The sequence below is a fragment of the Pseudorasbora parva genome, chromosome 9 (assembly GCF_024679245.1).
Source record: "Pseudorasbora parva isolate DD20220531a chromosome 9, ASM2467924v1, whole genome shotgun sequence".
Lineage (NCBI taxonomy): Eukaryota > Metazoa > Chordata > Actinopteri > Cypriniformes > Gobionidae > Pseudorasbora > Pseudorasbora parva.
The window spans coordinates 14,122,908-14,132,883 of NC_090180.1; positions in this window are offsets into that span (position 1 = coordinate 14,122,908).

Genomic DNA, 9,976 nt, shown 5'->3' on the forward strand with positions numbered 1-9,976 from the left:
TTAGTTTGTTAGAAAGCATTTTATTTTGCCCACCTCGAATGGTGGATTTCTTTTTTTTTTCTCTTTTTTTTTTGAGTGAGTGAGTGATTGAGAATGGTTGATTGAGACATCCATCACCATCTGGAGGCATGTCAGTGTGGTGTATAAATACAGCATGACAGCTCAGAAACATCTCTCTCTCTCTCTCTCTCTCTCTCTCTCTCTCTCTCTCTCTCTCTCTCTCTCTCTCACACACACACACACACACACACACACACACACACACACACACACACACACACACACACACACACACACACACACACACACACACACACACACACACACACATCCTCTCAGTATCTTAAAGAAAATGAAAGGAGCAGAAGATGAGCTCTTGCAGATGTCTCTGAATATTTTGAATATCACAATTTTTATGATAAAGTATTTTTTATTTTTTGTAATGGTTATTTGTGAGATGGATTTACTTGAGCTTTTCTAGGTCAAGATCTAGAAGAATCCATGCATTTGTATATTCCTGCTAAGAAATTATTACTTTTTTTTTTTTACTCAATTACCATTGCAGTAAATCAGTGTGAAATGTATAATAAGAATTGCAGATATGGAAAATGGAGAAGAAACTCTACATGCTTAAATGTATGATATTTGATTCAGATCACAATTTCTTTTTTTATATAGGCCTACAATATTTTGTGTAAAACAGTGCTGAATATTCCATAGAATATACATTTTTGTTAAGCTCGCTATAGATATTTCCTGGTGCTAAATAACCTTTAGAATATAAAGTCTTGTCAAGATCGCTATAGATTTCCTGTTCAGCAAATTATTACGTAATGAACGATGTATGACATTTTATTTTCTTACTTTTATTGTATTCAGTACATAATGGCTGAAAATATCCTAAATAAGGATAAGCTGGTTTACTCTGGTTTGGTCCTAGCTGTTGGCTCAGCAGTGGTCAATCTGGTCTCTTGGCTGGATTTTGGCAGGCTAGGCTGGTAGAGTAGGCTGATTTAAAAGGTTAGTTCACCCAAAAGGCAGAGTAAATGCTAAAATGAAGTGTCATATATGCAAGATTAATGTTAAGGTGGAGATTTAAAAATGTTTGATGTTTTTTCTTTGCTAGTTTATAAGAGTTTCTGTTATGGTGGTGTTTTTGGTTTCTGTTATGGTGGTGTTTATGGTGGGGGGTTGTTAATAAAGGCCCTTTTGAAGTGAAAGTGATCATGCGTTTGTGTAAGAGAAATATCCATATTTGAAACTTTAAAAAGTAATACATTTAAAACAATAAAATAAAATAGAAATCACCCCTGGTGTGCAACGCTGTCAGACGTAGCGAACGCATTTTGAACTGTGAGAGGCACTACACCTTTTTAGTAAGTTAAATGCGGAAGGCGATCTGGTGAAAGCTAGATAATTTACTTTATAAAGTAATCTGAATTTTTTAATTGTATTGAGTTTTATGAACTAAAAGATTGCCTCAATTTTTTGAGTTTTGCCAACTTAATTGGGTTTACAGTGTATAATGGCATTTTGGGGGATGTCGTTGGCTTAACGTAATTGTATATTCAAAGTAAATAACTAATACACATTTATGTTAAATGTGTGTTTGATATCATAGTGTTTAATGTTATTGCAAAATGGGTTGTCAATATGATAAGTCTTTCTCAAGATAGATGAATATTGGTCAGGTTCTGATAGTGTTTTTGGATTTGTGATAATGCTAATGTTGACGTGTTCTAAGGAGGTATGATGTATGGGTGGTGTTGTGATTAGAGATTAGAGGACTTGAGGAACTAGAGAAGTAATCCTCAACAACACTTAAATCCCAAGGCTGAATAGCAAAAAACAAGGCCAAGGGTGACAGTTCAGAGGGGAAAAGTGGCACGAAATGGACATGAGTTTTAATGTGTGTGCATGTGACCATCTTCCACCTTTCTTTATAGGATAGATTTGCTTGAGCTTTTATAAACTGAAGATATCTTGACGTCCAACCAGGTAACGTTTCCCTTATCACAAAGTAACTGCCAACACACTGGTTAGTCAGTGGATATCGGAGAATCCCTTGTGTGGTTCGGATAAATCTGTTTTGGTGTTTACTGAGAGGAGGGAGACCAAATCATCAGTAATTCCTAACACTGTATCCAAGGAACCCAACTTTGTTCCACAAAAATTTTTAATATGATATGCTGCACCAGAGTTTCCAAGTGACCAGGACAAATTAGTCATCCATCACTGGCTGCTGCAGGATCAGAATGCACTATGAGAGAGACACATTACCATGGAGACTACAGCAGAGGAAATTAGAGGCCAACCCTTGCAAGTAACTCAACCCTTGCAAGTAACCTGAGTTCTTTTCCTGAGCTATACATCAAAAGATTTTGTTAAATTTTTTGGTTATGAAATGTAACGACTGCCAGCACTGCCAACACAAACAAAATGCATATTTTATGTAACCTTCTCCTCTTACGCACTTTGGTCAGTCATAAATAATTTATGCAATTGTATATTTTTTATTTGAAAGAATCGAAAGTTGTATTTCTGTCTTTGTATTGTTCAACTGGTTGTGGTTGATATGAGACTTAGGGTTCTTTCACATCTCTAGCTCGGTTCATTTGGTCCGAACCAAGGGCAAACAATTGTACATTGTTGCATTTTTCAGCTTTTTTGGTTCCTTTTCACACCACACTGATTGCTTTGGTCCGAACCAGTTGAAATGAACCAAAATGCAGGTACATGACAACATCCACATCACTCATTGGCCATGGTGTATTTCCTAAACTGCTTTTCAATTGGTCAGAATTTACGTGTGGGAAAATTCCAACAGAAGAGGAAAAGCCAGCAAACTACAAAACACTATGGAGAGACGACTGTGCAGGTTGGTTTTGTCCCTGGCCATAATCTACATTGTGCCACAGTATGCAAAACATACATTTCTATAATAAAGTGCGGATGCGACTTGAAAACAAAGTTCTAATGCACTGCAAACGGTCATTAACATGCTCATCTTCTGAAAATATTGCCAATGATCTAATGTCATGCACATAATGTCAGCGCAGCTGACTACGGCAGCTGGTTTAGTCCAAAAAATGATCAGTACTTTTTGCAGTTGGTTCTGTTCGAGGTCGGATCACGTTCTCACCACAAACGTACTGCTCCAGAGTTTGTTTGAAAGCAAACCGAGACCAGCTCTTCAAAAAGGTCTTGGTACGCTTGTTTGGTCCGCTTTTGGTGCGCACTCGAGTGGGATTGCTGCTTTCACACCTGACCAAACGAACTGCACCAAAGAGGAAAACGAACTCTATTACGATTCAACTGAACTAAATGAGACAGGTGTCTCATAAAATAAAGATATTATTAATAAGTAATCCAATACTTTTTAGAGAGAGTAATTAGTACAGTAATCTAACTACCAGAGATGAAACTCGAGTCTGAGACAAAAACAAACAAAAAATCACTTGCGACTTGACTTGGACTCGAGAACAACTGACCTGAGACTTGACTCGAGACTTGAATCGAACATGGACTTGACGATCTGAAGGCCATGCAAATTCATCATCCATAAAAAACTGCTGCTGTTATATAAATTAGCTGTTATATAAATATAACATAATATAAAAAACTGCTGTTATATAAATTAGCATGAACTAGTAACAATATAGTCAAGCCTTACCTTAGAAAAAAGCAATCAATTGATGAAGCTGTGGTGTTGCGTAGCAGCAGCTTGCCCGCAGTCGATTTTCAAGAAGTACACATCCTTTCATACGAAATTTATGACCCTGTCCGGCTCATTTCCATAAAAAAGACACAGATGGAAATGTTCTTTGTGTTGTGTACTTTAGCCTAACGCCTGTCTACACACAGGTTTTGTTACCGCCAGCGCTCATCAGAAGACTACATTATCCAGCATTGCTTGAGAGCAGCAAACTATGGCAACTCAAATGGCTCAAAATGCCGCATTTTCCCCCCTTTGTTGTGGTTCTATAGTATAACTTTGAAAGAAGTTTGAAAAAAATAGTAATAATTTAAGTAGTATTTTGGGTGCTTTATTAAGCGTTCAATACACTGTTAATTATAACCAGAGGTGGACAAAGTACACAACTCTTTTACTTGAGTAAAAGTAAAAGTACTACTGGTCAAATATTACTGTGTTACAAGTGAAAGTTGTAAAAACAGATTTTTACTCAAGTAAAAGAACAGAAGTATTTGTTTTCAAAACTACCTAAGTATCAAAGTAGATTTCCTTTTTTACGCCAATGCATTTTTTTTATTATTGTTGTATAAATGCACACTGTCATCATGGTTTAAGCCAGTCAGTGATGCTCCATCTGACATACTAGCATACGACTAACTTAAACGCATTTAAATACTTGTAGAAAAGTTACAAAGCTCTTTATAAAGCTGCTGTCACTTTAAGGCCGAACGCACGGATCCAATACAGTGATACACATCTGATATTCTCCCAACTTTACTCTTCTCTTTCTCCTAGACATTTATATTTTTAATATTTTATAAGACATGCATCAAGTGTATGCCAACTAAACTAATCTTTTTTTTCTGTGTTTTTTTTTTTACTGAAACATACTTTTAAAGTATGGCTATGGGTGCACACACTTGTGCCTAAGAACCGTCTTCTTCCATTTTGCTATGAACTGATCAGTGTTCAAAAAATGTTGGGAAAATGTATATGACCCTATAAGAGAGATTGTCTGCAACAACAACAACAACAAAACTTTTAAAGGGGGGGTGAAACACTCAGTTTCAGTCAATCTCATGTCAATCTTGAGTACCTATAAAGTAGTATTGCATCCTTCATATCTCCGAAAAGTCTTTAGTTTTATCATATTTATAAAAGAAATATAGGCTGTACCGAGTCTTTCCGGAAAAAACCGAGCGCCCGGAGGCGTATCGTGTGGGCGGAGCTAAAGAATGACAAGCGCGCAAAGCGGTGACGTCATCAAGCGTTGAGAAACCGGAGAAACCCATCTATCTCAGCTAATACAGATAATGATCCACAATCAAATCTGAGGGAGAAATAAATTGAACAGGAGAAACGGCAACAGCAGGACGTCCGTCTCTGTGGTATGTAAGTTACTGTATTTAATGGCCTCTCCACATTTCTGTGTGTTTACTCGCAGAGTATGAGGACATGATTCGGTTTATGGACTATTGTATGCGACTAGACCTTAGAAGTAGCAAGCAAAACGGTTTTGCACGTCAGAATACTGTAACGTTATACAGAGAACAACAATGGAGTAACCGTTAGCGCATTTGAATGACGAAGCACGCGATCGTGTGGTTTACTGATGTTTACTCATGCGACGGTAGCCAATAGCAGAGACATTTGAAGCAGTTTAAGTTAACTCACCGTCGAACCTTTATCGCTGGGACCGCTCCGTCAGAAACACACTTCTTTGGTATGATTTGGTAAAGTCCTGTGACAGCAGTGGCGTGTAAATCCATTTTGAGACGCAACTGAAACGATGTTGTCAAGCTTCCCGTCATTTCTGCGTTCAAATCGGTTCAAATGCAGCGCTGCCTTCCCGGAATGCTGTGCTGAAGAGTTGAAGTCGCTCGACGTCACCCATAGGAATAAAGTGGAGCGCGGCGCCGTTCACGGACGACTGGATCTGCAGCTGAGAGACTGTTTACAGCGTGCTCTAGTCACGCGCGCGCGCACCCTACCGGGAGAAGAGCCCCTACGGCCCATACAAGGACCTTCCGCTCTTATTAACGTCAAATAGACCCATACTCGAAAAAAACTCGCCGAAACTTGTGAGAAACCGGAAGGAGTATTTTTGACACAGAAATACTCCATCAAACGTCCAACATTAGTTTTTGAAACTTTGTCTATGTTTAGGATGGGAATCCAAGTCTTTAACAGTGTAAAAAGATCAGTATGCATGAAACAGCATTTCACCCCCCCTTTAAAAAAGGAAGAAAAAAAATCCACCTTCTTTCAGAGCTGCTACAGAAACGACTTTCGACCTTGATAGAAATGTAGTGGAGTAAAAAGTACGATATTTGTCTTTCAAAGGTATAGTGAAATAAACGTCATAAGTTTCCAGAAAAAAATTATACTCAAGTAAAGTACAGATACTCAAAAAGTGTACTTAAGTACAGTACTCAAGTAAATGTACTTACTTACTGTCCACCTCTGATTATAACAACTAGATGGAAAAACTAATATTGCTAAAAATAGAACAAAGACTTAACGTGGACCCTAAAGACTTGAGACTTCACTTGACTTAACTTGGACCTCAGAGATTTGAAACTGACTTGGACCCTAAAGACTTGAGACTTGACTTGGACCACAGGGACTTGAACATGTCTACTAACTACACTTTTGAATATGTACTAATTATTAAATGATTAAGTTAAGAGTAACTTACCCTGACAATTGCATACTTTTAATTCAAACCTGGTGTTCATTTTGACACTTCTGTTGTTCTCTCACAAATATTTTGAGCTGGCCATTGTCACTGTGAACATCTAAAACAAATAGAGATATGAATAAATCCCAGTGACAGTGTGTAGAGTTTCACAGCTGCAGAGCTTTGTGTGGGAAGTCAGGGCTTTATGTGTCACTGGCAGAATATCTGAACAGCTGCATTGGCAGTGAAAGCAGTGAGCGCTCCCGCTTCCATTTCTCGCCTCTCCTGTTTTCCGTGGTAAGCTGAAGTTCGCCAACTCACCTTCTGCTTCCTCCACTGTGCAAAGCAGTTTCAACTTACTGTATATTAGGAGTGGAATATGTTTTACTTCATTATTTTTTCGTCCTTTTCAACATATTGATCTGTAATTTTCTGTCTCAGGTGCAGTACTTTGACATGATGTGGGTTTACATTCACACAGTCAGTGTTTGAGATTGACAACTGCATAGCTCTCAATTGATTTTTTTTTTTCTGAAGCCAAGGTTCAAGAGTGTATGTCCTGCTGTGATACATTTACTGTAAATATTTAATAAGCAGCAGACTGGGTTAGATTTATTAGAACTGACTCAGCAGACGGAAGCATGTTGTCTGCGGGTAGCTGGAAAGGCATTTTTTAGCAACGCTGAAAAAAACACCTACAACACAGATGACATGGTGATATAATGAGCAAACTATTTGCATGTAATCCAATTGTTTTGCAGTCTCAAATATTTTATGCTATGCAATACTTTTACCGGAACAAATTCACTAACACACCATTTTGCTAAATGTCTACTTCAGTGCTGGGTCCACTAACACTGCAGCTTTTCTTCATGAAAAAGACAGCAATAATATATGTAGCCACTAGGGGGAAATGTGAATCCAGGTGGAGTGATTTGAGTGGACAGCATTTCCCCCGGCATGACATCATATGACTTGTCAAGCCCCCTGCAGTGGTTGCAGATTTCTGCCTCTCATTACATAACTCTTTCTGAAATACTGTATACTTTAGTCTCTAGGGCTGAAGCTGTATCCAAATTTAGCTTTCAGTGCAATGCCAAAGGCCTGGTACCTAGTACCTCAGCAGTGCAAGGTGTTGGGTATACCATTGAAAATGCATAATAGATTTGCATAACTCTTAAGCAACAATTGAAATATCTGCCTGTACATGACTGATTTCATGTGCATCTAGAATCATGCAAGTTCATCAAATTAACAACTGTTTAAAAGCACATCAAATTCATTATCATTGTGAGGCACATTTCAGGTACAATTGTGTTTTTCCACTAAAATTCTCTAAATATTCCAGAACATAATCAATCGTTATTGAGATCAAATCTAACTTGCAATAACCTTGTTTTCTTAAACACATACGCAACCCAGGCTCATTAAAAACGCATGCCTGTGCATGGCGACATTTTTGCTAAATATTATGGTGCTTCTTGTGTTCTTACATTTTGAGACACTTTCAATGTGATTTTTTTTTGTGTTGTTTTTTTTATATGTGAAGTTATTAAACATCATTTTGGGAGGATCCAGCCATCTAATCTTCCAATTAATACCAAGGTATAAAACTAGCATCTTCCCATTGTTAGTTCTTGCAGCATCCCTACTTCTCATCTGCTCCTCCTTTCTGTACAATTTTGCCTGTTATAGGGGGCAGTCGGATCAGGTAGAATATCCTCTCTGAGCCCTTTTATAGCAGACAGCAAGCCAAATCTGTTCACCACTTTCAGTAAGATTATACGGACACACAAATTTGTGAATGTTTGTTGGCAAAAAACAATGAGATTTAGCATTAACTTTTAGCAAAACTCTAGCCTGACCTTACTATATTCTAGTCAGAATATGAGTCTGAAACTGCTCCATTGGGCTGTGATTATGGGGCGTGTTTCAACCGAACCAGGAAAGACATCAATTGGATACACCTACAACCAATCAGAGCAATGGCGCGGCGCATAACGTTAGTTGTCAAATGTCAACAGAGCTCAACTGCACTGTGTTGCCAAGTCTGCAGTTTTCCCGCGGGTTGTTTTCCATGTCCGCAGGTTGAAGCAACATCAGTTATGTGATATATGAACCAGGAATGCAAATTTTAGCAGGCCAACCTTGCCAAAATAACACACATTTTACCCCCCAAATGCCTTTTTTTTCTTCCAGAGAACCTCCCGAAAAGCTATTAGGCTTGTTTTGGGCTAGTAGTTTGCAGGTTTTGTTGTAAAAACTTGGCAACCCTGACTGCACGCACACTGGAATAAGTAACGTTAGAAGAAAAAGATGAGTGTAAACGATTAAAAAAAAGAAGAAGCGTGTCTTCAACCAGACGCAATTTGCGCCGCTCTTAGTAGATTATGTTGGCCTTTATGGAAATGACCGGCTGCGTCTGTGTTCTTTCGCTTGTGCGTCGTCATTAGAGAGTCACAAGCAGAACTTTCCACTCCCATCTACGCTTTTTGGGAATTGCCCTGTTCAGTAAATATGGCCCATTGACTTTTCTGTCAGTGTAAGTATACATATATGTGCAATTTTAATAATTATAATTCTGAGTACATAAAAAGTGAATGCTTGATTTATACTAAACACTTACTGATAGTTTTAACAAAAGCTTTTTCTAAAGCAGCTATGACAGTAGTAGAGTAGGGTAGTCTGTCAGCCCTCGGATGACAGTGGACACAGGAAGACCTCCTTGGGAACACTTTTGTAATTGAGAGATTCACTGTGCAGTCGCTGTTTGATCTAGATTCTGCAGGGCAAACACTATACTTTACAGTTACACTGTTCATACCTCACCAGGAAATCAATGATTCTGCAAACCTCTGCCATGACCAAAAGTGTACATCTGTTTGTTTGTTTTATTTCTTCCTCCCTTTTCCGATGGCTTTCTAACCCATGAAGGTATGTCTAGTAGATTTTCCCCTCAATAATTGGTTTCTCAGGCCACATACCACTGAGGATAAAAAAATATCCATGAACTCCTCCTCAAACCAGATACAAGAATAAATATGGGTAGGCTGATTCTTCTGAAGAGAAGTCACTCAGGCGTCTGAACCGAAGTCATTGTACTGAATCATGGGTGGACAGCTCTCATACAGGTATAAGCTGCATTTTACAGGGTGCTCTCCTCCGTGACTGTCACAGTGCATCTCTGCACCTCCTTCCCAGCATCCCTCTGCTCTAATAAGTCAATGGTTGGGAGGGATACTGTCATGGAGTTATCAAATCAGACCGCACAGAGAGGGGGAGAAAGCCAGAATCAAAATAAACACAATTTTCTGCTCTTCAGGGATCGGATTAAATGATTTTCTCTATCGCTTGAAAGAGGGTCTTTTTAAAATCCCATCCTTGTGTTGGGTGTCAGTTTCGCTGTGTGAGGTGGGGAATGAATGGGCTGTCAGTGTGTATGTGGAGAGTGAAAGACCGGAGAGGGGGGGAGCCCTGCCAGAGTTGGGAGGAAGAACAAAGCCCAGCTGTCCTCGGAGAACAGCAGCAGGTGAGAATGATGATTCCGGCTTTGGGCTGTTTGTGACGCCATGCAACTGTGAACACGAAGGGAGGGGTGATAG